We start from the raw sequence: 24,638 nt of genomic DNA, 5'->3' as shown, positions 1-24,638 counted from the left end.
TTCAAGATTTGATTCAGATTCTTAACCTCATACACCGTCTTTAGTTTGTCCCATGCATCTTTGGCTATGGACGAGTCGCGGATAAAGGGTTGAACATCATCAAACACACTAAACAGAATGATCAATTTAGCCTTACTGTCAACTTGATCAAATTTCTTCTACTCATCAACATCTGTCTTATGTCGTGTTGTGGCACCGCTCACCACATCCCAAACTTCCTCAAACTCAAGATGAGTTTTGAGTTTGGTTTTCCAAGCGGAATAATTATTCCGGCAAAGCAATTGGGAATTTGGAAGAAGTAACTTAGGAGAACTTCCTGCCAATTTTGCTATAGAAAGAAGAAAAATAACACCGCCCTTGAAGAAAATTACATCAATTTTATTTTTACTTTTATTTTGGTTTTCAAACTTTCCTCAATGAAATATTATACTTGGCGAATGCCCATTTTGTCTATTAGCATATGAACCCCATGAAGGAAGATAGAATAATGTAACTACTACTAGCAACGAGTATGAATACATGCTGCCTAGCGTAAATCTTGTGGACTTCACCAAGCAATGGAAATTTTTGACACTATAAATTCCTCCTTGAACATACAATGTTTTCATTGAACAGGTGTTGAGGCTAACATAGACTGTATTATTAGATTCCTATGCATCTGTCAAACCTTTGAATGGGATTCACAAATCATAAATCTCAACAATGATTAGGCCTACAAAATCACCAATATTGACAAATCCAAGTAGAAGTACAATGAAGCACCCTCAAAAGTTCACAAAAATGAAAAGTTTCATACCAAGTATTTTATGAACTGATGGAGATTGGGATCGGCCAGCATAAACACACGCTCAAAGCTTCAATCATCGCAATCGTAGTATGGCCGAAGGTCAATGTAATTAGTCAAAGTTGAGAAGCCAATGACTAGAAATCACCCACAAATGAACGAAGAAGCCTCGCACAAAGAGATTGACAACCTTGTTGGACATGTTCAATTGCTCCTGGTATGGTAAGACTTGACCACTACACCCGCAGTAAAACTTAATGCGGTCCTCTTCAATATGTATGCTTACGTCAGCCTCATAGGGAGACTCCACACGAGCTATGGTTGATTCAATAGATTCAACAGCCTACCAAAATATGAGACGGGAAGCATCATTCACCTGCACCAGCCTATGAGGACACCCTTGTGGGATGGCACTTTAGTAGAGATTTAGACAAGGCCGAAATTCTTCACAAACCGCAGCAGCATATAGCCCATGTTTGGAAACGATGTCACAGAGCACACACAACCGCCTTGAGGTAATATGGACCCTAACACTTTATAGCAAATGAAAGCTATAATGCGTACAACAACGACTTGAATGTGTGACCACAGATGCTTCGCAGGCCCAAAAATATCATGGCTGATCAAGAGAAAAAACAGAGCCAAATGTGCTTAACAATGAAAGCAATCAGTACTTTCTCCACCATGATTTATCTAAACGCTGAAACACACCACACCACAGGCACATAAACATTTCTGCTCTGATACCATATCAGATTTCGCAGAGTAATCAAATAACTCACTTTGCATTATCTGAGTTATTTAAACATGAAAGAAATTGGTAACCGTGTATGCACGGGTACAACAAATAGCTTAATTAAGCTATCAAATAATAACAAACCAAACCAAATGAATAACAAACCCAAAACAACTTAACTATACGGAGGCAATGATGGAATATGCCAACAATATATATATATAATGCAAAAATAGATGAAAATAACAGTAAAAACAAACTATTTTTTATTTTTTAGTGAACTACCGTAAAATTCATTTAGGTTTTCAATGACTTTTTTAAAATGGAAAACTGCTCAAACTGCATTTTTTCAGAAAGAACCTGATTAATCAGGGGTTTTAGTACACATAAATCACATCTCATGTTCATCTGCAACTGGAGATTTGATGGTATGTGTTCTGATTTTGCAAAGCAGACAACGCAATTGAGAAATTTCACCATTCATGTCTTGTACTACCAGAAGCTAAACAGATCTCCATCTCACACATGAAGAAATTAATTTCCTATTGGTTTAGAGGAAGAAAGACACATCGATTTTAGCCAACATTTTTTTTGCTTCCTCCTTTTTGGTTTGTCTGAAGAAGTAGCTCCTGTATCCTATGAGATAAATGGTTGAATATCCTCATCTCACGATATTTCAAAGGCTGTTGGGAAGAATTCTTGTATGTCAGGCTTCTATGGAACTCCCCATGTATCATGTTCTTAGAATCAGAAGTGTGTGTAATTATTTAATTTGGCCCTCCATTAGGGTTAATTAATTGAAGCATTTTCAAGCCATGATATGTAAAAAAAGTTATATTGAATCAGGAGGTAAAACAACAAAAAATAGTGTTGTGACCATTTCACACATCACCCCATCAAAGATGGGGACCCCCTCTTTTCGCTTCCAGCTGTAGTTAGTTGATCAAATGGTTAGTATTCTAAGATTAGACTCCAAGATGAAGATTTTAGTATCTTAGTAGCTGAAGATGAAACTTATAGTTAAGAGGTATGTAAGAAAGATTGGAAATATTGAAACCTCTTAGCCTAGGTCAATTAGGGTTTGAAGAGAAGGTTTGTCTCAACTACGATGAAATGTCAAGACTTAGTGCAAGGAACCTCTGATGGCCGATTCAATGAATAAGGTTTTGACAACGAAAGATGAAGTTGTGAATCATGATTTGCCTTAGAGATGAAAATTTGATAAACTTAGTCTCAAAATCTTGACAAAACTTTGGACTGCAAATGGATTGCAAAGGTCTCCAAATAGGCCGATTCACTAATGGATTGCAAAACTAGTCAAATTGGCCGATCATGGTTTTGGGTTTGCAAAAGAACCTAAGTTAGCCAATCAAATGGAGAATTGCAAAACTAGTTGATTTGGCCAATCACACTATGAGGTGCAAAGGTGTCTTGAAAAAATCTGCCCAAGTGTTGAGTTGCAAAGGTGCTTCAAAAAGCCGCCTAGATCATAAGATGCAAAGGTACTTCAAAAAGTCGCCTAAGTGAATGAGTTGCAAAGGTCCCTTCAAAAGCCGCTTCAAGTAAATGTTGCAAAGGTCCCTTCAAAAGCCGCCCTCAATCCAAAGTTGCAAAGGTGCCTCAATAGGCCAATAAGACCAAATGATGCAAAGGTAGTTAAAATTTCCACCAAGATTGCTAAGTTGCAAAGGATAACCAAAAGGCCGAGATGATGATCAAAATGAAGAAGTCGGGTTTCCAAGATGAGCGCTCACCAAACAAAGAGCAAATTATTTTTTATTTTTTTCGAATGCAAGTCGGCCTATGAGAAGTTGAAACCAAGAGACACATCTCTAGCCCTCAATGCCTATATAAGAGGGCATTCTATTTCATTTTAGAGACATCATTCAAGGCAACCTATAATATTCTGCTCTGCGAATTCAAAAGACCAGCATCAAAGAACAATTCAATTCTGATTCGCATCTCTAAACCTACGATTTTGAAGGGCGAATTTATCTATATTAGTGATTTTGACAGCAGATTTTGATCATTTCATTGATCAAAACACATTTTCAATTTCATTCTTTCGACTTGAAAGAATTTCATTCTTACTTAGGAACATTTTCAGTTCAGTTTGAAGGCAGCCTGGGCAAAGATTGTTCAAAATCTGTATGCCATCATTTCTACATCTGCATATAAAAGGTGAAATAAGATCAAACCAGACCTTGACAATTGGCGAGTTGGTAATTGTAAGAACATATTCCCATGCAAAATACTTTTACAAACCCTAAGGATTTGATAAATTGCTACAAAGGTTTGAAAATCTAAGCTTATTTCATCATTTCCAGGTCTGATTTTGTTCTATCAAAGAGCTGTAGCTTTCAAGTTTTAACAAAAGTTTTTTAATTCAAAGATGTCTTTGAGACTAAACTCACCTCCAAATGGCGGAAGACTGGCGACACCAACTTTGGGCTCAATGATATGGAAGATTTTCGAGATCAAGTGTTGGGTAGAGGCAAATACAACCACTTCGAAATAGCAAAGAAACTCACAAGGAATGGCATTGCTCACATTGCAAGCTTCCCACCAACAGTACAATGTAGCAAATTGGTTCTAGAATGTGCAAAGCATTATGACTCGGAGAGAAGGATTATAGTAGCGCCAGATGGAAGCAAGATAACATACCTCACAGAGCTATCCATAGCTGAAGTGTTCAATGTGCCTACATACGACAAGCTCATTTATAAGAGTAAGGATGATGCATTAGCACTATACCAAAGCAAACCAGAGATATGCGATGACATCCTCAACAAAAATTGGATCTTAGAACCATGGAGTAGTCATAAGAGAGTGCCCAAGAAGACACTCCTCAAATCAAATTTCAAGGAAGGACTGATCGAGCTTGTAATGATGCTGAACAGAGTTATGGGATCCCCACAAACTGCATCCTACGAATCTTGGATGTGGTACTACATAGAGGAAGTGACTAAAGGTGTTAACATAATCAATTGGGCCAAGATAGTGAGTGATAATCTACATGAGCAATTGAAGAATGTAGGACAAACTAAAACATTCTATATGAGCTCATACTTAATCTACATTTTGGTAAGATTTGGGAAATACAAAGGTTTGAATTGTAGAGCACTTGTTGGACCAGCAGAAGGACAAATGCTCTCATATGATGCATATCCACAGTTACACTTGAACAATAGTGTTGCTCATTTCAGGAGGGTGAACAATGCATTCACCATGCATATTGTGAGAACATTACAAGGGGGCACTCATATTAGACTATCTAAGGATTCAATGAACCTAATAAAGAAGTGTGGGTGTTGGTATACTCATTTCCAAAATTCACATATTTGAGGATACAAAGATACTCTTCATATACCTACCGTCTACCAAGATATCCTACTGACAGGATGGTGTTGTTGGAAGTATCCAAGCAATTGTTAGAATATGATGCAAAGAGAAGGAAGAAAGCTAAAACAACCTTCCCAGTCATGGTGGGAAAATCATTTGAAACACGCCCCACCTTTTTAGTAGCACAAGGATTGGAAGAAGAGCTACAACACTACAATCTTAGGATTCATACCTCAAGGAGCAACATTGATACCTATCATAACATCGGAACAGTGAATAAAGAGAAGTTTCACCACTTCATGCATATTGAAGACCATTGGGCTAATGCAGCTGATGACTTTGAAATAAGAGAAAGAGCATACTCAAGATTATCTCTTAAATTAATCAGACACACAAAAGTATTGCGGGTACCAGATCAGATTGAAGGAGACGAAGATGTGATATTACCACCCTATAGAAATGAAAAGGACAAGCCCCTTTCTTTAATAGATTGGTATGCTCCCGAGGTCACCCAACCAGAAGTCATAAATCAAATAGTGTTAGACAACACTAGGAAGTGGATATTGTATCAAGCTGATAAATTAAGAGCAAAAGGCATCACTCTAACATATGATCGGATGGATAATGAGGAGTCATCATTTACAAATATGAAGAGTCTGAAGATGAAAGCACGAGGAATGAAATGAACAAACAAGGGGAGAGTAGTTCACAAGCTCAAGCAAAGAAGAGAAAAAAGGTGAAAGATAACTCAGCTCAGCAAAAGAAGCAAAGGTCAGCAAAAACTCCATCTACCACTAGTGCTCCTTCTGGGGGAGAAGTGAATATATCTGTAGACATGAATGCAGCTTTGAAAGAAAAGAACATCTCACAAGAAGATGAAGGAGTCATTCAAAACACACAAGATAGGAGAAGTGTCAATGAATCTAGTGATACCAATCAGCGAGAGGATCAAAGAAGTTACTTCACCACCTCATGATGGAGAACATGTTTATTATCAACAAACCAATCCAATGGGAGAAACACAGGGTATGGATGTTGATAATTAGAATCAAGAACATTATGAATATGTTAGATTCAATGACAGTCCCAAAGACAATGAGAGGAGGGTGGGGGCGGGGGTGGTGAATCAGTGTCTAACCGGTTAGTTGAATATTTAAACTTATTTATAACTTTGACACCCAAAACAGTGTACCGGTAAACAAGAATTAATGCAGTAAACATAAATAATAGAGACAACATAGAAACACACCATAACACAAGATATTTAACGAGGAAACCAAGTGTGGGAAAAACCTCAGTGGGATTTGTGACCCACAATATTTACTCACTGGCCAATGAATAAATACTACTTACAATAGGGGCCTGCACATGCAGGGAGGCCAACACCCTAGAGCTCACTACTCAAAGAAAAGTCTCACTGCCTACAAAATGGATATTTAAATCCAATATAATGTACTGCTCAAAACAACATCTCTAATGTCAGGTTCAGTACCGGTTTAAGCTCAGATAGATACCTTAACCAAAAACCTTCGCTGCCACTAAACAATTATCTTCTACCATACATATCATATCATCTACTACCTCTCTCATATCAAAATGACCTAAGAGATCTCATACTTATATGAGTTTTTACAATATACCATGTCGACTTACAATAGATAATTATATTACAATAAACAAGAGTTCATCCCATGTCGGCTTGAGTGTTGGTGTGCTGTGTTGCCGATGTAATCTGAATGCCAGTGTAAGTGCCTATCGGTGCCGGTGTCTACCGGTGCATGTAGAAACCTATTGCCGGTGGGTTGCCAGTTGGTTGCCATCAATGACAACATCAACTATTCTCATTAGAGCGTAGAATGCCAACAAAAAATACATTCATGGCCCACGAGAGTAATTAGCAGCAATCTAGTTTAGAAGAGATGGATGATCAAGCACCCGAATGGTTGAGAGAAAGAATGAAGAAGAAATCAGTAACAATAGTAGATGAAGTTAGAGATTTGGATACTTTGCTTGCAAGAGCAAAACAGAATAAAGAAAAGAAGCCTAAGAAATATTCCAAGATTGTGAATGATGCATCTGGATCTTGAAAAGTACAAGTGGCTATTCCTAAATTTGATAAGCCAAGAGATCAAATCACAACAGAAGATTATGACATAAGGGAGATAGACATTGGTCCTATCACTTGCACTCAAGTTGTTGAAGAGTTTAGAGGATCAACCTCTAACATGGAAGAACAATTGGAGATTGAGGTAGGAAAGAAGAAGCAATTGAAAGAGGAAAACAAGCAATTGATAGACTACATCCACCGTATGTCGTCCCAACAAGAAGAAGATACGCCTCTCCCACCTCAAATACTCTCCAAAGAAGTAGTTGAAGGAGTAGAAGAAACAAGAGTAATAGCCCAAACCACTAAGGCTTGGATCAAAAATGCTTTCCAACAAGCTAGTACATTCACCCATGAGTATATGCAAACCTATGTCAGAGTCACCACATTCTTGTGCATAATACATGACATTATGGAGATATGGGAGGAGTTTCAGTTTATCCGAGCTATGACCATTCCACGTTTGCAAACATTGATAGAAATTCCCAAGCAGGTGCTAATTGATGGTGGAGTGATGGATGCAAAGGCAGTATATGACTTCAAAGGGTAGTATTGCATTTTGGTGACTAAGAAAGAATCTATTGATAAGACAAAGGATGATTGAATCAAAATGGAAGAAACACTTAAAGGAATTCAAGAACACTTCATCATCTCAACCACAGAAATGTTCCTTCAAGATATGCTTAATGAAGATGGTTTCAACGTTGATGAACTACATAATAAGATAAAATCTATCTTCTTGCCAACCACAGATTTCTCAGATGTTGTTTTGACTGGAGTATGTTCATTCATGGCCTTCATGGGAATGTTTTGGAAACAGGAAATGGAATGGCAAAGGGTCTTTGCTACATGTGTTGATACATTGGAAGTGATCGAGTTCAAACTTGATAATTTGCCTAACTTGTCCATGGAAGAGCTCAACGCAATAATGACAGATTCATTGCATTCGCCATCAGAGAGAAGGACCAAGAAAACGAGCTTCTAGAAGAAATTTTGTTATGAGTTACATGTGGTGTTCATTTTCTCATTGGAGGAAATTTCTTCAAAGTTCATGCCAAAAAAATGCCAGATTTCTATTGGTTGATTATGTAATTAGTTAGTTGGCTGCAACTAACCCTAATTAGGGTTTTGATCTCAGCCATTCATTTTAGGGCAATCTTAGCCCTCTATTTCATTGTGGAGCTCTATATAAGCTATCATTTTTTCATTTTGTAGAGGATAGATGAGGAAGACTTGAACAATTGTTGCTACTTTGCTGTTGGATTAATAAAGACATTGAAGTGTGGTGCTTTCTATTTAATCTTTGGGGCATATGCATGGTTATTCATCTTCTCAATCTAATCTTTAGAATTTTGTTCAAGTGTTAAAATTGAATGATAGAATGTTGTGTATGATTTATGGTGAAACTGGTAATCCATACCACCAGCAGTTTGTTGATTGCAAATTCACCTTGTGTGGTCAACTGGAATTCTTGATTGTGCTTAAGTGCAAATTGTTATTCAATTGATGGTGTCTATGTTTGGTAATAATTGGAAAATTCATTTAATCTCCTTAAAAGATTGCACTAGTTTTGGTGGAGTTGTTCTTGTATGGCAATACTAAGACTAGTAGAGTTTCACTATAAGTCATCCTTCACTCTTACAGTCCTAGGCTTAGTTTAGTGTCCCTAAACCCTTATCTTTTGCAATTTTTTGATAAACATCTAGTAGCAGTAGTAAATGAGCTTCATTGCATATCATCCGAAAACCATTCCTTAAAAATCGAGCATTCATATCCTAAGAAGTACGTAAGGCCCCTTGATGAAACAACAATCACAACGACTAACTGTTCTTATCCACACATCGTGACCTGACATATCAAGAACCTTGGAGTTATCTCAAGTGATCCATAAGCGAATCTTCAGCATTTGAAAGACTTTGATCAAGAGAGGATAAGATACTTTTCGGTATTTTATCCTGTGTTCGCATGTGCCTAATAACACATCGACAAATAGCAGGTCTCAGGTCAATATCAACAGCCTTGAACTACAAAATAAAATTATGCATAAGAAGGAAATACAGATCCTAATTGATCTTGGGCCTTGGCCCTTGGCCCTTGAGTGTTTTAGAAAATGAAAACATATAAATAAAGTGTAGAGAACTTGCTTATACATGCATGTCACCCCACCCTTCCAGATATCTAAACAAATTAGAAATATAATCAGAGCAGAATTTTGAAGATTAGTTTTACATACAAATTGTGGAACATGGGCATGGAAATACAAGCGATCTTTAATGGCACAAAAACACAGACTCTCAGCAAAACAGCAGATTTTCTTTTCTCCAGCCAAACACTCTTCTTCAAGGTGAAATGGATCATGGATGAGGAAATTGACTATATCCAAATCCACTCCGGGACCAGTGAATAGCTTCTCCTTTCTAAAACAATTGTAATCTGATGAAGAAAGGTCAACTTTGGAGGTAAAATTATATCCTTTGAATTTTGGTCAATGCAGTCATACAAGCACACACTGATGTCATTTCTTTATGCCTCTCGTTTAAGGAAAAAGCACCATACTTAGGCTACTCAGATCCCTCGTGAACTCAATGGTGGGTTCTTATCATAATACTTTCAATCCAATTGGGATCCATCCAACCATTCAGGAGATTACAGGACACGCTCATCACCTATGCATTTACAATTGAGTTCCTGCACTCAAAACCTTTCTTGTGTAAAATATTATTTCAGCCAAATTGAATTATCCTTTAAGAATATAAAGATTTGCCAAATCCTTCACATCAATATGACAAAACAATGAGTACTAATTGCATCCTGACTGGGAGTCAACCAACAAATCAGATCTTCTTGTGTAACTGCAAAACATCCACTTTTATACTCCTCTGGTTCTGAAGAAACTATCATTCTCTCTGCAGTTTAAACTACCAGGCCATGCACCATTTTATGATACTCTTCAGTAATTATGTTCTGAGGGAGATTTCTGTGATTTAAAATTCTGGAATTCACATTTACACTTGCAAGCTTTTCTCTCAAGTATCGCATGTATCAGGCCTTTTCTGCTGTTCTGTTAACTTAGTTCAATGCAGAATCCCTGCCACACTTTACTTCTCAGTCAAATTTTCTTATTCTGTTTTGTCAAATCAGTTGTTTCTTGAACAACAAATTCGTCATCACCAGGTACACTGTTATCATTTCATTCCTGGAATAGTACCACACTGTGACAGAGGCAAGAAGATAATGCATTTGAAAATTAGGTTGAATACAAAAAGAAAAAAAACCATATGTTATAGAAATAACAAATACATCATAAGACAACGCAAGCACTAAATGTAAATTGTTGGCTCCTTTCGTAAGCTCGGATCTATGCTGCAAATTGGCTAGGTTCTACTCAAAGCGAAGGAAGGCATACTGAGGATTGATTCTTAGCTTTAGACTCATAACCCTTGTCCGCTAGAGTTGATTCTCGGCCCTCATCTAGACAATTGCTTGCAAAATTTGGGGAAGGACTGGTTACAAAACATAGTATTAGAGCTAAACGAAAATAATATCAATGAAGCTTATTGGGTAGTAATCTAGTTGTAAGTTGGTACTCTTGCTTGCAATGGCACACGTTCAGAATGTGGAAGGCTTCATGCTTCCCGCAATAATGTAGAGACATCGGCACAATTGGTAAATAGAAGTTCAATACACTCTCCAAGGTAATGTAAAAAGGGGGGTCAAAAAAGAAAAGAACATGTTATTCATGGAATTGGTCCAGCTAGTCTACCAGTAAGTTGTAGCACTTTCCACTTCGGTGCCTAGATTCAAAAGTTGACTTGCTGTGCTCCCCCTGATAATGTCACGATGATTGGAGCTCTTTCCAAGGTAATGCATTACAGGGTTTGACAAATGAAATTAAATAAAACATGATGCCCATGGAGTTGGTCAATCAGTGCTCTAGTTGTATGTTTCAGCACTTACTGCTGAGATGGCTCAGCATCAAAGCCCTGCAGATTCATGTTCCCCATGGTAAGTCCAAAAGTTAGGTGCACTATGTGAATTGTTTATTACTAACCTCTCCAAGGCGATACATAATAGTATTTGTCAAATATGGTATCCATGAGACCAATTGGGTTGTGATCTTGCAGTAAGATGAAGCACTTAAAGCTGCGATGGGCCAAGTTCAAAACCCTGTGTGGCAATAATGGTACAATTCAGGTATAATTATTGTTGTGATGGCCTAAAGTGCAAAACAAAAATGTATAATCTGTAAATTGGGGTTAAAAATCCTCTTCAAGGCTATATACATGAGAGGAGATTGAAATAAGAGTAATTCAACAATCAAAGTTCACAAGGAGGTCCAGTTCTCAGGCTACAATGAGAAACCTAAATGCTAATGCTATTATGACCGTTTGTTAAAGAATTCACTGTACCCAGTAATTTCTGTTGCCTGCTCAAACAGATAACCCGAAATAAAACAGGGCATGGAATTGCCTAATATCATAAGGTAGTGATAAACCATGACAAAGCAATAAGTCCATGTGGGTACTACTAATTACTGCAAATATGAACATTACCTATCGTCGGAAGTGCTTTAGGCCCGTTGGAAATTGAATTGAATTGTAGAAATTTTGACGTCCACTGGGATCAAGAATCACATCCTAAACCAACCGTCTTCAGGTTTTTCTCGATACCAGTTCTTCGATTATGAATCTTGTGATTCTTGAGACTCCCAAAATCCATTTGGTTCCGTTAAGACTTGAGACTACTAAATAAAGCTGCCTGAGATTCACGCCTGGAAAGTATGTAAATCTATCGCCGAATTTCTAGAAGAAAGAACTTAATCATTTTGGTAACAGTTCTCGTAGAGCAGATTGTTTGTTTGACCACGTTGGCTAATAGAGCTCTCCTAGAGCGAAAGTCTCCTGGAAGCTATAGTAGTTGGTTTGTCTAACTTTGTCCCATAGCTTTTCCCGGGGCAGATTCACGTACATGAGAACCATGAGGATAGGTAATCCCAAATTTTGGGCAAATATGTACAAAAGTTTAGACAAATAATAGGGTGAATGTGTGGAAATAGGTGTAAATAGTGATAGTATAATGTTGAATGTATATAAAGATATATAAATTAGAGTAAACAAGAAAGAATAAAGATTGAAGAATGAGTCAAATCTAACACGAGAATTTGGCACTTGTTGATATGCAATTGTATTAATTCAAACTATTAAATGGATTCAAAAATTGAATATCAACTTATCTTGAACTCTTTATATGTTCCTTTCCTTGCATAAGTGTTCCTAAGGAACTTGCAAAACAAAGAAGAGATATGCAATAAGTAGTTTTGCCACACAAATGAACAAGTCGACAATCATAAGTTTTCTTTACCTGTATATAAAAATGAGAAAGCAAAAAAAAGAGAAATAGGAATTCCACTCATACTAAGGTGATACAATAATATACTCTACCTATGTGGTAGAGTGATGCAATTACCCTCAAGGGTGATGAATGCAGTATACAAAATGGTAGTAATGTTGTCCACTTGATGGTAGTGATGTAATCTACAATATGTTAACAACATACAATAGAAATCCACTCGTGTGTGCATATTTAAGTGCGATTAAAATTAATCTAGGTAAGATGGTAATTCTCTATGTAGGTATAGGTTATTGTCCAAAATCTTAACATAGGAACATTAGTGACATTATATAAAGTATGCAAAGAATTAGATGAAAGAAAAATTGATACACTAAAAGTAAAGGTAATTGAATAAGATGTAAGCATGTAAGAGCATAGATCATTCAAAGTAATAAATCGCATATATAGCATCGCGTCAAAATAAAATAATTAAATATCAAATAATAATCATGTAAAGGACATCCAAATATATAGTTGCCCCTAGTGTAGGTAAATCATAAAGTAAAGATGACCCTAAAAGTGACATAAGGATCATATACATACATGTAGCATGGGGAAGTCATGGTGTGTCTCCAATGTAGCTCTAGGAACTCGATAAGACATGTGAGAATAAAATGTATGGGGAAGGCATGATGAAGCCAATATAATAGGATAGTTATAAGAACATGAATATGAGCACAAAATGGTATGGGCAAGGCATGTGCCTTATGTAACAAGGTGCTCTAGGAACATGATAAGGCATGTGAGAAGAAAATAGTATTAGGAAGACAGGGTACCCCCAATGTAATGAAATAGCTATAGAATCATGATAAGGAAATGAAATCATAATGTAACTAAGTGAGATATAAGTAATGAGCATAGGCATACACGATTGAAAATATGATTTGCATAAAGTAATTGTGGATTAAAATCCTTAGCCTCCCTCCAGGCCCTTTTATTGCTTAATTTTTGGCACCTTAGCTTATTGAAAGCCTTTCCTTTGCTTTTGTTGCATGTCAATATGGAGCGATTTTCAGGATAGTGCCCTTGTCTTAACCTCGCTAAGCTCCGTTAGGTCGCCAAGTGTCACTTCCCCACACTCTGGCATAGGCCTTTGAATTAAATGAATCCTTCACATGAGCTCGCCACGTGTTGCATTGGCAGGGTTTTCTTGAAAAAGGAAAGCAAGAGGCACCTAGAAGCTTCACCACCTTGCCACATGTCTCTCTCGCGGGTCTTTCAAAAGGAAGGAAATAAAAGGCGAGGAGAGTCTCTGCCCAAACGCCACACATACATGCAACTAAGCAATCAGCCACACATTGGCAAGTAAAATGTTGAGGATCGTCACGACTCAAAGAATAATTAGAGGCATGATCTGGTGCCAAGCGTCCGCTTAGAAAATTGTGCAAGCCAATACAAAGAACTTGTTTGTTAAGGTATTTAGGCTAAAATGATGATTTAGAGTGATGGGCATGTTGGCCATATGATGGAATTTATTATGTGTTGCATTGATGTTTTCCCATCGATGTCAACACTAGCTATTATGGTTGTTTACCGGCTTCCGATAGAAGGATTGGATTGGGAACATTATCAGTTGATTGTCACTGGTATGATCTGGATGATGGAATATGTTTGTATGGATGGTTCATATGCTTCTGAAGTATGTTTCAGTCAGTTGGTATTGACTTGATGATCAGATGTGATCTCATATTCTAGTAAGCCTGCTTTGTAGGTCCAGTAAGGGTTTCACCGACAGAGCTTTATTGAAGATCTTTGATGTAATGCATAACTGATGTTGGTGCAGCTTCTAAAAGGGATTCAGGATGCTGATGGTGATTGTGTTCGTGCCTCGACTAATTGGTGTCATTGCTTTGGCATGTGTGGATCTAATTTAGGTTCGATGTGTGTTGGTGGATCCTCGGATGTGCTTCCGGGATGTTTTATTGATTGGATGATGTGTGTTTGGCCTTAGGGCGACATGCTTTATGATTTTATTTCAGGATTATGTAATGGATCTATTGAATTATCATTTGGGTGGCTAGCCTAATTGGTTAGGTCCCGGGTTGGTATATAAGTGATGTAAGATCTCATTGTAGATTGTATGTATGTATGGGCAAGGAGCGAATAATGTAATAATCATTTGTGCAGAGGATCTGGTCGATCATAGGTGATCGAGTTGGGTTTATGTAAGAGGTTTTAGACCTCTGGTATTGAGCTTAACCAGAACTGTAATCTGGCATGTTTGATGCTATCACAGGCAGTTCTTCTTTTCGGATTGTTGTCCAAATATTATGAGGTGGTTAACCTCTCTATAGTCAGTGAGACTTCATTGTGATGAGTAGTGCACTCTAGGTAGTGTGTCTTCCTGCATGTGCAGGCCCTTTATTGTAATATTTATTCATCTGATTAGTGGATAGATATTGTTGGTCTCCAATCCCATCGTGGCTTTTCCTCCTTGAGGTTTTCCACGTATAAATATATGGTGTTATGGTGTTCATCTTTGTGGTTGCACTATTGCTTATTGTTATATGCTTTTATGTTTGCCAGTTGTTGAGTTATTGTATTAATAAGGTTAAATTTCTCTATTCTGGTAGAACACTGATTCACCCCCCCCTAAGTGTTCTTGGATTCCAACAATTGGTATCAGAGCCTGGCCCTCTTTTTGCAGAAGCTTAACCGCTTGAGGAAGATCCTAAAACCAAATTCCATGGAGATGTGCTTGAGGTAGCAACTTGAAGTTGCTCTTGAAGATTTTTAAGAACATAAAGCTAGAAGATGAACTTAGATATGCAAAAGAATTCATTATCACTCTACAAGAAAAAGTATCTTATGCTCAAGCTAAAAGGAAGGAACTTATGTAAAATCAGGATGATCAAGAGAAGGATGCCCTTAAGGAACGATGTCAAAAGCTAAATCAAGAAAATGAAGTTATGAAGAATGAAATGTAAGCCCTAACTATGAAGATATGCAAGGAGATTGAAGACAGGAAGAAGAATGAAGAAAATATTGCTATATCTCTTAAAGATAGATCTGAGGAATGCATTAGGTTGGTGCATGAGAATGATATGTTGAAAATTGAATTGGTGCAATCACAGAACAATGAGAAAGAGTTGGAAAGAATGATGATAATCCTAAGAGGAGATCTGGATGTTGCAAATGAATACAAGGATAAGTTCAAGGTTAGTTTTGCCAAACTTGATGAGCTACGGAAGGATCAAAGGCACAAGGGAGACACTAGAGGATTTGGATTTGAACAAGGTCAGAGCTCCGGTATTGCAAATGAAGATCAGACATCCGGTATGCAGAATGATCAGAAGGTCAATCGGAATCAGAGGTCATCGGTAAGGCAACCCAATGCACATAAATTCAATGGTAGATATTTTGTTTGCAATAAATTTGGTCATACTGCAAGACATTGTAGAAATAGAGCAAATCAGAGTAACAATACAACTCCTAGTCAATGTTTAAATTGTAAAAGGTGTGGTCATAAGGAAGATGATTGTAGAATGAATGTGAAATGTCATGCATGTGGAAAGTTTGGACATATGGCTAATCAATGCAGGTCAAAGAATGGTTTAGGTTACAGTAAGGCAATTTAGAAGAATAATATCACTTGTTATGCATGCAACAAAGTAGCACATATTGCTAAATTTTCTAGAAGCAAGAACCTACCGGCAGGAAGTGATAAATCTGGTGAAAAGGGAAAGAAGAGGGTTCATGACATTCAGAAGGAGCATGAGAAGAAGTGGGTTATGAAGTCTGAGGCTCAACCGACATAATCAATCGCCCCAGATGTTCATTTGGCTGAAGGATTTACCCTGGATACTCAACCAACAGAGCAGAATATTCCTGCATCGGCAGGAAACTCATCTGATAACTAAGGCATTCACCTTAAGGGGAGGCAAATTGATGACAGATCTTGTATTACCCCTGGTAGTGGTTTGAAAGCCTATTTCAGATATTTGGAGAAATCAGTTTGAAGGTTAAACAACGAAGATTTGTTGGATCTTGGATCTGGTTTGGTTTACCGACAAGTCACTTTACGAGTTATGATTTGGTCATACATCTACAGATAAGTATTTCATAATCCTTGATAGTGAATTGGAAGTTTGATCTTAGATGTGATGAAGGGATATTTCTTGGTTATTCTAAAAGCAAAGCATATAGATGTTATAACAAAAGACTACAGAGAATTGTGAAGATTGTTAATCAAAACTTATAAATGAGAACCGACAGTGGAGATGATCATAAGTGATCTGGTAGCACCTGTACCAGAACATAATGTTGAACCAGTTACCCCAACATCATCAACTCAATAGTAACTGAAGATCAGAGCAAGGAAGCAGAAAGTCAGAAGACTCCTAGGTATGTAAGGTTGAATCATTCAGAAGAACAGATAATTGAACAAGATGATGGTTGGCAATTAAGAGGTATGTTTCATTTCTAAAATTGAACTGTCATCAGTTATTGAAGCTTGTAAGGATGAATGTTTGATGTAAACTATGGAAGAGAAACTGGATCAGTTAGGAAAGGACAATACATGGACTTGGATGTTTTTGGAACTAGGCTTGATTGGTTTACAAAAGATACTCTCAGAAGGAAGGAATTGATTATGTTGAATCCTTGCTCCAGTAGCTAGGATTTTCAGATATTTTCAAAGTTTTTTCTGGTATGGTTTTTGGTTTATGAGGACTTTACACTATGAGCATATTTAGATGCTGATTGGGCAGGTGATGTTGATAACTAGATAGGCTCATCTGGTGGAGCATTCTTTCTTGGGAAGGAGTTGGTTTCATGGATCAACAAGAAGCAGTCATGCATTTCTTTATCTATTACTGAAGTTTAATATATTGCAGCCACAACCAATTGTACTCAAGTTTTATGGATGAAGAAGACGTTGAAGGATATACAAGTGAGTTGTAATGATCTGGTAGTTATTCATTGTGATAACTCTGCAGCAATTGACATATCCAATAATCTGGTATTTCACTCCAAGACTAAGCACATATCAATCAAGTATAACTTTTTGAAAGAAAAGGTGGGAGCAAAAGAAGTCAGATTGGTTTGAGGAATCATTTGAGCATTTGAGAGATAGTTTGGGAGTTTCTGCCCCTCTGGTAGAGACTTGAGTAATGTTGATTGGCATCAGTCTGGTATGCATTTACAGAGGTTCGATTCATTCTGGATTGATGAGTTGGTGCTACTACTCAGTGGGAGTAGTCAGGTGTGTGGTTCAGAGGCTCTGTGTTTTTATTTGGTGTTTATGTCAGATTTCTGGCATTGATGTCAAAGGGGGAGAGATATATATGTGAAAAACCATTGCTATCTATTTTTTAGATTGATTGCCTCCTTAGGGGGAGTTTGGTGGTATTTGGTCTTTTGATTCAATTTTGGTTCAGAGCTTCATTGCTATATCATTTTATGGGAGATTGTTGGCTATCTTCCATAGGGGGAGACTTGTTTGGCATCTCTTGGCACTTGGATTTTTTTCACATCTAGTGTTGCCATCAATTCCAAAGGGGGAGATTGTTGGTCATATGATGGAATTGATTATGTGTTGCATTGATGTTTTGTCATTGATGTCAACACTAGTTGTTATGGTTGTTTACTGGCTTCCGGTAGAAGGATTGGATTGGGAAGATTATCAGTTGATTGTCACCGGTATGATCTAGATGATGGAATATATTTGTGTTGGCATTCTACACTCTATGAGAATATGGTTGATGTTGTCATTGATGGCAACCAACCAATAACAGGTTTCTACACGTACACCGGCATCACAAACATCATACACTGACAAGCACATTCACTGACATCCAGATTACATTGGCAATGAAGTATACTAGCTCTCAGGCCGACACGAGACAAAGTTTTGTTTGTATGAATTGTATTGTAAATGTAATTAATTATTTGTAAGCCGACATGATGTATTGTAACGACTCATATATGTATGAGATCTTATAGATCATTTTGTATAAGGATAGGTGATTATTATTATTGGTATATGTAAGACAGCGAAAGGTTTTGGTTAAGGTATCTGACTGAGCTTAAACCGGTACTGAACCAAGCATTAGAGATGCTATTTTGAGCAGTACATTGTATTGGATTTAATTATCCATTTTGTAGTCAGTGAGACTCTTCTATTGAGAAGTGAGCTCTAGGTTGTTGGCCTTCCTGCATGTGTAGGCCCATGTTGTAAGTAATATTTATTCATATTGGCCAGTGAGTAAATATTGTGGGTCACAAATCCCACCGAGGTTTTTCCCACACCAGGTTTCCTCACCAAAATATTTTGTGTTATGGTGTGCATTTATGATGTCTCTGTTATTTCTCTTTACTGCATTATTTCTTGTTTACCGGTACATTAATTTAAGTTGCAAAGTTGTAAATAAGTTCAAATATTCCATTAACCGGTTAGACATTGATTCACCCCCCCCCCACCCCTCTCAGTGTCTTTGGGACTGTCATTGCATCTAACAATTGGTATCAGAGCCTAGTCCTCTATTTGCAAAAGCCTAATAACTTGAGGAAGATTTTGAAACCGGTACCGATGGAGAGTTTGAGAAAACAGTTAGAAAGAGATCTTGAAGATTTTGATGCAAAAAAATTGAAGAATATCAATCTTGAAGATGAACTATGGACTGCTAAGGAATTCATTAAAGGAATTCAGGAAAACCTGGTTATAGCACAAAACAAGAGGAAGGAACTTCCTGAGAAAATGTAGAAACATGATGATGAAAAGGAAACTCTTAGTGATATTGCAGAAAAGTTGAGGCAAGAGAACACTAACATGAGGAATGAAATGCAAGATTTAACTATGAGGCTATGTAAGGATATTGAAGATAGGAAAAAGAATGAAGAAGACCTTACTAGGAGACTTAATGATGGAGCAAATGAAAATCTGAGACTTTGTCATGAGAATGATATGCTAAAGATAGATCTGATTCACATGTAGCATGATACAGAGGAGCTTAGGAGACAAATTGGCATTTTGGAAAATGAGTTGATCACTGCAAATGAACACAAAGACAAATTCAAGAAAAGTTCAGAAAGACTTGATGACATGTTGAAAAGACAAAAACCTGATGGAGATACAATTGGACTTGGATTTGAACATGGAGAAAGTTCTGGGATTGCAAATAATCAAGATCATATTAAACCGGTAAGACAACCTAATGCTTATAAATTTAATGGGAAATGTTTTAATTGCAACAAATTTGGTCATAGAGAAAATCAATACATATTTAGAAATAATTAGAATACAAACTCATCGACTGGTCAATGTTCCAAATGAAATAAAGTTGGTCACAATTCAGAAAATTGCATAATGAATGTGAAATGCTATGTTTGTGGTAGATTTGGACATTTATCTAATCAATGAAGAACACAAACCAGTCAAGGATATGGAAAAGCTATTCAGAGGAATAATGTAACTTGTTATGCATGTAACAAGATTGGGCATATTGCAAAATTTTGTAGAAGCAAGACTATACTGGTGAACAATAAAGGATCTAATGAGAAGGGAAAAGAAAAGGTAAATGAAATAAAGCAAGAATTTTCAAAACAATGGATTAAGAAGAGAGATCAGAGAGTTGATGAATCCATCTCTGCATCGGTAGAATAGAGTAACCCTCCACCGGTAGGAGATTCTTCATCTAACTAAGTAATAATCCTTAGGGGGTATGGCAACAAGTTGAAAATCATGCATTCTACCCTCGGTTGATGGTAAGAAGACACATTTCTTCTTTACTGGCAGATATGTTAAGATTTCACTTAACTGACAAGCATTTAATGTGGTTTTTAAAGAAATTTTTGGTTATAAAGCATCGAAAAAACCCTCATTTCAATCCACCAAGCATCCAAGCATTTAGAGAGTGCGTAATTGAGAAAAGGCATCCAAAGGTGAAGTAGCAAAGCGTTTTCAAGGATTCAAGGATTTCAAGCAAGAGGTATTTATCTTTCGAAATGGCATCTTCATCTTCTGCACCTGAGTTTATTGCAAACCCTACTGTGGTAGAAAACATTAAGCACCCTAGGCCCGTGTTTAAGATCATCCCTAAAATTGCCAAGCAAGATGATTCTGTCAGAGCTTTTTCAAAAATTCCGAAGGGAGTCGCTTTTGCCGAAGACCCTAGAATGTACATTCACTGCAACATAGAAAATTTAGGGACTGATGATTTGAAAAACATGTGCAATGATGTTATTACTGATGAACAAGGTTTGGTTAAACCAGAGCACAAGATTGTAGGAGACCTAGGATTTATTGAAATACTAAACATACCTGAATTTTCGAAGGAGGTAGTTCATCTTGTACTGAGAAAAGTTCATGGAGAGTTTATGTGACTAGACTATGTTTTTAAAATCTCAAAGGAAGCAATCAAGGCAGTTACTGGTTTACCCTCAACCGATAGTAGACTCGACAAAACTAAGAAGATACCTAACAAGGGTGTTATGGACCTAATCGGAGCTACATCTAACAACAAATTTCTTAGGGTTAATGACATTACTGATGCAAATGTGAGATATGTGAGCATGGTACTTGGCTATAGAGTAACTCATACAAATAGACTAAACTTTGTTTCCAACTTATGTATTCATAGTGCATATGCGATGGTCAAAAACAATGCTAGGATTGATATCTGTGAATGGATTAAGGATGAACTGATTGATAACCTAAAGAAGATTAAGGGTGACAAGAAGGGGGCATTCTGTTTTGGCAAACTACTTTTGTGTTTGATGCTTTACTTCACCAAAGAGATACCCAACATTCGTCATAAGGACTTTGGATATGACATCCCGGTAGGCAAACAAATCATGGAAGCTATCACCAGTATGGGCTCTAACAGTGACAACATTATAGCAGACCACTTCAAAAACTTTCAAACTAAGATGAAAGCTAGAGAAAGGTTACCATAGAGCATAGTAGATAAGTATGATAAGCAAATCTGCTTTGTAATCAAATGAGATGAAACATGGATGAAAGCTATTGCTCCTATAACTATTTGGATAACAGAAATGGGTTATGAAGTTGATCTGAATATTCTTGAAGCATATGCTAAGACACTTCTTGATGCACCTAAGGAACCATCTGAAATTTTTTTTGGTAGTGTTGAGACCATTGAGAGTGTTGTTTCAATGCAGAAGCAGAGAAAGAGAAGAGAGAAGTTTATCAGAGATGCATCCAAGATGGCTAAGGAGGTTAAGGAAAATGTAATGAACTTGAGTGGTATATCTGCTAGTGAACTGGAAGGACTAAAACCAAAAGCTCATGTTTCACCGGTTGTCACTTCTTCGGATACAGACAGTGGAAAAGCAGTTGAGTTCAAGAGAGTAGAGAGGAAGAAGAGAAAACCCTCACCGATACCTTCTCCTTCTCCTAAAAAGGATAGAACTTTAAGCAAGAAGCAACAGGTTGTAAGGGAGCCTAAGAAGAAACTAACCCCAAAGAAGAAACAACAACCTAAGACACCAGATACCCTTACACCAGAGGAACTGGTAAATGAGATAACACAAGATGGCAATCTTTGTAATGTAAATAAATTGTATCATTCATTCAAAGATTCTGATAAGGACACTATAGAGGCTAGTATTATTTTGCATTTAGAGATCTATAAGAAGGTTTTTATTGAAGTTGTAGATGATCTACCGAATGACTTGTATCTAAGATTAGAAGCTAAAAGAATGTTAGTAATGGAATTAGACAAAAAGTCAAAAGTTGAAGCATTATTGGCAGTACACCCTATAAATTCTAAAGAGGAAATTGATGAACTAATTTATGAAGCAAACCAGTCAATTTTTGTGAGTGGACACCGACAGGTTAGCCTAATGGCTGGGAGAGTGAAAGAATTTGCTGATGAAGCTGCAGACAAATGGGACATATTCTTTGTTGAAAAAGAAAAGAAAGAGGAAAGGGAGAGACAAAAAATGGACAAATATTTTGCTAAGTTATACCAAAAGGACAAAGGTAAAAGAGAAATTGGTAGTATACTTGTTATAAAGGTCATTAATAACATTCCTCCACTAGCACAAGATACTCCACCAATAACTTCAGATACATTGGTACATACAGACAATCAACCGGATAAGGCAACTGAAGAAGTTACACATGATGACACTAACCTGGATTCTGAAATCCTTTTCACCATGAATGTAGATACACACAATATTAACATTTTTGTGGATAAAGAGACTGCAGAGGTTAAGGGAGCCGATGCTAAGAACAGTGAGATCTCTGAGTCACTGGCACACATTGTTGACTCTCAAAACATTGAAATACCGACACAAGCTAAGCAACTGGAGATAGAGAAATCGACAGTTGTAGAGATACTTACATAGACTGAAAAACCAAAAGAAGCAGAGGTAATAACACAAACAGAGAAACCAGCTAAAAATGTAACTAAAGAGGAAACAATTGATGGAAATAAGGAAGAAATAGTTAAAGCAATTGGGCAAGTATCTGTTGAAAGGAAATCTATTGCAAAACCAAGTATATCTACTAGAGAATTCAGACCCACTAATGTAACATATGTTCTATTGGATTCTATTAAGAGGATAACAGATTGCAATGCCTTAGCATTTAAGGCTATTGATGATATGTTACCTATTTTCAAGATGATTGCACCAACCTATAAGATAGATCATATTGAGGATTCTTTAGGTAAATTGGACGCATTGTCCAAATTTATTGTTGAGAATGTTCTAACCATAGATAAGGTGAATGAGGAAACTATAAAGGAAATAGTAGATAAAGAGAAAGGTGAATTCTTTGAGAAAACTATCAAAGACTGTACTGAGCACATGGATTCACTATTATCGGTACTTAACTCAACAATTTTGGAATATAAGGAGCTATATAGAGAAGCTTGCAAGCCTCACCACCTGATTGAAGATATTGATGAGGAAATTAAGAAGATATAGAAGGAGATAGATGAAATTGTGGATAATATGATAGGTTCTTCGAGATTTATCACAGTTTTTTAATAGGAAATGGTAGTTTTTGAGGAGAAGTTAGAAAAACTTGAGAAAGAGAAAGCAAGGATAAGGTTAAAAGCCCGGGAACTGAAAAGAAAACTTTGTCCAAGATTGGACAGTCTTATCACTCAGTGGGTTGAGCTATCAAAGGAAAAAATTCAAGGTGAATGGTCACCGGAGCAGCAGATGCACTATCTAACTGACATGATCCAGCAAACAGAAACCATTCTTTCTGACAACAACAAATTCATGCAGAGCCTGAATCTAATTCTAGGGGACATTTTTCAACTTGTAAGCAACCGATTACAGGATATGAGGTATCATTTTTGTATTCTTTGATTCTTTTTGACATCTTTTGCCATTGATGTCAAAGGGGGAGTAGTATGGAGAAAAATAAATGCACATAAGAGATCATTTGCTCAAGGCGAGCACACTCTTTTTGGGATCAGATTTTGGATTTTATTTTTGGATAACAGTTTTGGATTTCTCATGAGTGTTGCCATCAATGCCAAAGGGGGAGATTGTTGGCATTATACACTCTATGAGAATATGGTTGATGTTGTCATTGATGGCAACCAACCAGTAACAGGTTTCTACACATACACTGGCATCACAGACATCATACACCGACAGGCACCGACACCGACAGACACATTCACTGGCATCCAGATTGCATTGGCAATGAAATATACCGGCTCTCAGGCCGACATGAGACAAATTTTTGTTTATATGAATTGTATCGTAAATGTAATTAATTATTTGTAAGATGACATGATGTATTGTAAAGATTCATATATGTATGAGATCTTATAGACCATTTTGTATAAGGATAGGTGATTATTATTATTGGTATATGTAAGACAATGAAAGGTTTTGAAGGTATCTGACTGAGCTTAAACTAATACTGAACCAAGCATTAAAGATGCTATTTTGAGCAGTACATTGTATTGGATCTAATTATCCATTTTGTAGTCAGTGAGACTCTTCTATTGAGTAGTGAGCTCTAGGCTGTTAGCCTTCCTGCATGTTTAGGCCCATGTTGCAAGTAATATTTATTCATATTGGCCAGTGAGTAAATATTGTGGGTCACAAATCCCACCAAGGTTTTCCCCACACTGGGTTTCTTTGCCAAAATATTTTGTGTTATGGTATGCATTTATGTTGTCTCTGTTATTTCTCTTTACTGCATTATTTCTTGTTTATAGGTACATTAATTTAAGTTGCAAAGTTGTAAATAAGTTCAAATATTCCATCAACTAGTTAGACACTGGTTCATCCCCCCGTCTCAGTGTCTTTGGGACTATCATTGCATCTAACAATTTGTATGGATG

General features: G+C 37.0%; 1 protein-coding gene across 5 annotated transcripts in view; it reads right to left on the bottom strand.

Annotated features, from left to right (window-relative positions):
• The window catches only part of LOC131039486 (uncharacterized), a 64,223-nt gene extending 52,288 nt beyond the window's left edge, over positions 1 to 11,935 (bottom strand). Inside the window, exons 1-3 of one of the 5 annotated variants that reach the window (XR_009104640.2) lie at positions 11,520 to 11,934; positions 11,018 to 11,133; positions 9,200 to 10,178 (exon numbers count right to left, since the gene is read on the bottom strand). The gene's annotated coding sequence lies outside the window, so the exon portion shown is untranslated. Of the gene's footprint in view, positions 1 to 9,199; positions 10,179 to 10,729; positions 10,985 to 11,017; positions 11,134 to 11,519 lie in introns of those variants that run through there. The other 4 variants (XR_009104642.2, XR_009104639.2, XR_009104641.2 and 1 more) reach the window with 4 other exon arrangements.
• Positions 11,936 to 24,638: the final 12,703 nt, after the last annotated feature.

Source organism: Cryptomeria japonica, chromosome 9 (assembly GCF_030272615.1).
Source record: "Cryptomeria japonica chromosome 9, Sugi_1.0, whole genome shotgun sequence".
NCBI classification, from domain to species: Eukaryota; Viridiplantae; Streptophyta; class Pinopsida; order Cupressales; family Cupressaceae; genus Cryptomeria; species Cryptomeria japonica.
This window is presented reverse-complemented; position numbering and strand designations above follow the sequence as displayed.